This window comes from Rhipicephalus microplus, unplaced genomic scaffold (assembly GCF_043290135.1).
Source record: "Rhipicephalus microplus isolate Deutch F79 unplaced genomic scaffold, USDA_Rmic scaffold_108, whole genome shotgun sequence".
Lineage (NCBI taxonomy): Eukaryota > Metazoa > Arthropoda > Arachnida > Ixodida > Ixodidae > Rhipicephalus > Rhipicephalus microplus.
Window position 1 is genome coordinate 82,311 of NW_027464680.1, and position 5,371 is coordinate 87,681.

The following is a 5,371-nucleotide window of genomic DNA, read 5'->3' on the forward strand; positions in this document are numbered from 1 at the left end:
CCTCTCCTTGGTCGATGGTCCTGGAGTGGTCCTTCTACAGTAAATTGATGATGATAGCGATGATGATGGTAGTGATGACGAGCCCGGGATGTTCAGCCCCTATCCACTCGGGTGGTTCGGCCGAAACTCAGGTGGATCATGTTTTTATTAATTTTTTTCAAGTACACCCCAAACTCACAACAGATGAACGTATGGACAACAGGCAATTTCGAAGCAATGCATTCGCTCACGGCATCCTATTTCAGCACATAGAACCAACGTTATACGGCTACATCTGCCCACACCGCAATGTGGAAGACACTCCATCACAGAAAAAATTTTTACACTCAAAAGGGTGTAAAAAGGGTGCTTTTACGAGAAAGCACCCTTTGCAACACCCTTTAACACCCATAAATGGTCGATTGAAAAAAAAGCACCCATTTGTTTGGGTGCTTGCCTCGATAGCACCCTAAAATAGGCTCTAAGGGTGCTTTTGGGCCTGAGAAGGGTGTAGGTGACGATTCATCAGATGGAATATGCAGCATAAGAAGAACACATAATTATATTATTTGGTATTTTACGTCTCAAAACCTTGATATGATTATGAGGGTCGTCGTAGTGGAAAGCTCTAGAGATTTTGACCATTTGGTGTTCTTTAATGGGCGCTGATATCGCGCAGTGCACAGGCTTCTACCTTTTCGCTTCCATCTGAATTCGACTGCCACGGCCGGAATCGAACCCACGACCTTCGAATTGGTGGCCGAGCAGCGTAGCTACTGCACGAATATGTGGACCTTGCGTTAAATGACGGCCTAGACTTAGAATGTGTGAAGGTGCTCTCCGAATACCGCAGAACGCCAGCAGAAGCAAATCGCGTTTCATCTGTAATGGCAATTAACTGCAATCCACGTTACGAAAGCTCACCTTAGCGTTGGTTATAAGCTACATGTTTGCTGTGGATTATACACAGGAACATGATGTTAGCCCGAGTATGGGTGTGTGTGCGTGAGCCTGCGCATGTGTTCGCGTGTAAGCGCGATTGTGTGTACACACGTGCATGTGTGCGTGCGCGTGTATGTGCGAGTCCGTGCTTGTGTTAAGCGTGCCTGTGCACATGTGTACGCCCATGCATGCGTGCGTTTACGGTCGCGTGTGTGTGTTGCCGTATGTGTGTATACGTGTATGTGTGTGCGCCTGTGAATAAGTATGCGTGTGCATCAGCCCGTGCGCCCTCAAATTTCGTGTGTGTGTGCGGGGGGGGGGGCACTGCTTCTTAGTGTTTAAGGTCCCACACCTGTTCAGACTGGGAGTCTATATGAGAGGTGGCTTAAGAAATGGCGGTGGTCAAGGCACTGTACACTAACTATTCAGTACATGGAAAACAGCTGCACATTTTCGTGCCTCATCATTGCTTACGAACTTGCTGTGGTAACTGATTAGCTCCGTTGAGGCGCTTCTACGCTCGAAAACGTGGCTTATGACCAATTCACACGGAAAGCTGTCACTGCACTTATGCACAACCATCGTTTATATTAACAACGTTTAACAAGAACGTGCACTGCGTTTGCTACAGGTGCTTAGCTAGCTCATTGGGCAACCATATGGAATTATGTGCAGATCATGTGGTCAGCAAAAAGTTTGTTATAACGACCTCGGCACGTTTCGTGGTGCATGACAAGCCTTCTAAACATCCGCTACAGTGGATTAATTTGTTCCAGCTTCGACTACGCATTCAGTGTTTGCGGCACCATACGCGGAATCGCCGGACACAGACAATGCAAAAAGAAATTTCTCTGGAATAAGGTGTAGCGATGCTCTCCCGCTAATGCCACCGAGGACGAAATAATTATTGTTTTTGGTCATTCCATGGTGCACTTTGTTTTGCGCAAGTTTTGCTTCACTATTTTTCGCCCACTGCAATCGCATTCCGTCAAAATACTCAAAGAACCCGAGGCTGGTAAATAACCTGCGTCGCTGTGCGACTGGCTGGAAGGAGAGTGGCCGTTTACAAGGAGTCATTCCGCGTTGAACGGCCGTCCGCCGTATGCGCCATAGCGTTTGCCTTTCGGCGCCGTCTTGGCGGGTTTGCCGCTCCTCCCCCCCCCCCCGCTCCACCCGGCCAGCGTCAACGGCGGCGTAGATAAGCGAAGAGTTGCGTCACCGAACACCTGCGTCGACAGCTGCGGCGCCGCCACGCCGCCGCCAGTGCCTTCTCCTTCTCTCTCTCAGTGTTGCCCTTTCTGTCTCATCAGTCTTTCAAATGCGTTGCGTTGGTCGGGGGTCTTGGTCGCTGTGTGTGTTCTAGCGAACAGGCGCATATTCAAAGGTGGTCACGCATGACACCGTGTTCGAAGTGACGCTCGGATTAAGGAATATTCATGGAGTGGCGGACACGGACAACGTGGGCCTGTTAACGGTGAGTGTACTGTTTTCGTAGGTAGTAATCATACAGCGCTAGCTGGGCGCCTGCAGCAGCTCTGCCGAAGTAGGCTGCCAGCCATTTACAACAGCATGCGTTCGCGGGCATGTTGCAGATGCCCGATTAAACGTGGGACTTAACGAGTTCACACTGCTATGCGCGATGTTGTGTAAGTGCCTGCATCACTCATACAATGAGTGATGTGATCACTTAACAAGGGCGGGATTAGTTGCTGATCGCACATTGTCTCTACACTGCACAAAGTGATTGATATTGTTTTAAGATGTGCTTTGGGCTACATCGTAATAACATTTCTATTAATACTCAAATGTGCAACGTGCTTCTGTAGGTGTAAACGCAAAAAAAGAAAGAAAAAGCAAAAATTATGTACAGAGGCGCACTGTACGAAATGGCTTTTTTTTTTTGCTTAAAGACGGTATAGTTGGAGGTGCTGATATGCCGCGATGCTCCCAGCACGTGCGCCTCGGTCTTTTAAGCTATTTAGGACAAGTGCCAGCAGCAACAGGGAAAGATCTAGCAGACTTCGCGTTGTTGTGGCCATCGCCGTGCGTTGTTTTTCCTCGTTTCTGTTTGCTGTTTTCGTGCTTCGCTTTCATCTGCGATAATGTTCGGCGTTATAACAGAATCGAGAGAGTATACGTGACTGTTGGAGCTATGTGCGGTTGCTCTAGCATAAGTCATGGCTGCTGCAACGTAGTCGGCGTCCGCGCGCGTTGGTGTCGTTCGAGCGCTCTTACTTGCGTGATCGTGTTTAACTGAGTATTTAGGCACGGGTTACGTTTGTAAATCTCGTGGTCAATAATCGCTAATAGCGTGCCCCTGATTGCCATCAGAGGATGGGCTTGGTTGTCGAAATATGCCAGACGCTTTTTCTGAAAGCAAGCTTTGAATTTTTTTTTAAAGAAGTACTTTCATACGTGCAAGGCAGTGCCTATTGCAGGCCCGCAACTCTTTAAAAACTGGACGAGCTATCACATCTTTTATCAAATTACAATGAATTATATAAGATGATTGAATTATAGATGACGAATTTCTGTGCTAGATTAGGTGCACAAAACACATGTTCGCAGCCCTACGTCTAGAAAGCAGGCAAATAGGAAGCACAGCGTCAAATTTGGATTAGATTCCATTGACGGAGCGTCTTGTGAGAGTAGAAAGAACGAGAAAATTGTTAATTTTTGATGCCCTTATAGAGGCAGTCAGAATTGCACTGATTGGTCACTTGTAACAATTCCTCAGATTGTTAGAGGCGTGATTTAAGTAAGTCTTTTACTTTTTTTTGTAGACCTCTTCGCTAGTGCCACGCCCAAGATCATTTGTTCTCATGTAAAAGAGAAAGCAGAGATGTCTTTACTGTTTGTACATGAAGAGGTAAGTTTCTTGTGCGTTTTGATTAATGCTACATGTTCTAAATGTTGTACTTTAAGAATTGTTTTTCACACTGCCTCACTACTCTAGAAGGAATTTGATTCTTAAGTGAGTTCAGGCTTTCGTAGGTGCCATTTTTGAGCTGTAGTCTTACACTTCACCTCATTTCGGGAATTCGCTGTATGCTTGAAAACTCTTATTTTTATCATACGAAATTATTGGAATGTATGGGTTGTATGCTTCGAGTTCAGTGTAATGTCAATTACACGCCATTTCGAAGGATACACACTACACATTTTTTATATATGGTGCTGCCAGAACAGCACGAAAATTTTTTTATGATAAGTCATATTTGCTCTTATTACAGGATGAGAGGGTGCCGCTGACGTCCTGCGTAGTCTACCCTGGACCCAGCCTAGAGCAAGCCTACTTCCTGAACCTCCACATGGATAACCGAAAAATCTTCCGTGTCAGTAATGATGAAGAAGGAAGGAGTGACAGCACTGATGAGTTGATTTTTTTTAATTTTCAATATTGTCTACGGCCGCAAGGCCTTTAACAACCACCGTGATTGAGCGGCTTTTTCTCGGCGTGAGTTTGGAGTTTATCAAAGAAGTTGTTCAGGCAGTGTGGCACTGAAAATTTTAGTGTCACAATGCCTGAACAACTTTTTCTAGTGTGGTCATGGTAGATGAACAAATATTGTTATTTGTGTAAGTTATTTTGCTTAAATATAGCTGGACCATTCCATGCCAAACGTCCCAGCCACTTTGGCGACCATCTGAATTGTATTTGAAAAAAAAAATGTGCTGACTTACTGCGTTGAAAACGGTGAACTGCTAGAATACTTCAGCGAGAAAAAAAGTTTTGTTCATGTGGCTGGCTTACAACTTCCTGGCATAATGCCGTCTGTGTGCTGTTTGTGAAAAATTTTGTTTTAAAACTACCGCTTATTTTTTCTAAAGCAAATTCGGTCTACCTGTTAAGTAAATGTGCTCCTGTAAGGTATTTGAAGCTCAATAATAATAGTGCAATTTTTTTGCCACATTCGCTTCCAAGAATAAAGCCAAAATGTGTTATGTTTGCATTTTGTATTGCAATATTGCACTTTGTATGAATATCTGAGCAGTGAATACTTACTCCACAGAAGGTATATTCTGAGGAAAAAATATCTTTATACCTCTCAAGCTGCTGAAATATACGAGAAAATATCACGAATTTCACAAAATCGTGATTTTTGTCCGTATTGAGATGCAATTTGCTCCATGTTGTGATACAATGAAAACTCATCATTATACCTAAACTGTAAGAAAATGAAATTCTTTTCTGTAATAAAAATCTTATCGCAAAAAGGACAGGAAAGAGCACTATCAACTGAATTTTATTGAAGGTGCTAGGAGCGTTTTTATACTGAGCACAAGACCAGGGCTCATCTGCAACAACACATGTGTGACCATGACAAAATAATTTTAACCGAGAAAAGAATACTCTTTTTCGGAAAAGATAAGTGAAGGTGTACTGATGCATTGATCCTTGGCCTTCCTGATAAAGAGTTCTAAAATCTCTCATTTTTCTACTTGCTTT

General features: G+C 44.3%; 1 long non-coding RNA gene across 1 annotated transcript; it reads left to right on the forward strand.

Annotated features, from left to right (window-relative positions):
* Window positions 1-2,109: 2,109 nt before the first annotated feature.
* On the forward strand, window positions 2,110-4,312 carry LOC142790463 (uncharacterized). Its single transcript, XR_012889530.1, has 3 exons — window positions 2,110-2,395; window positions 3,705-3,790; window positions 4,155-4,312. It is a non-coding gene; the product is annotated as an uncharacterized LOC142790463 (long non-coding RNA).
* Window positions 4,313-5,371: the final 1,059 nt, after the last annotated feature.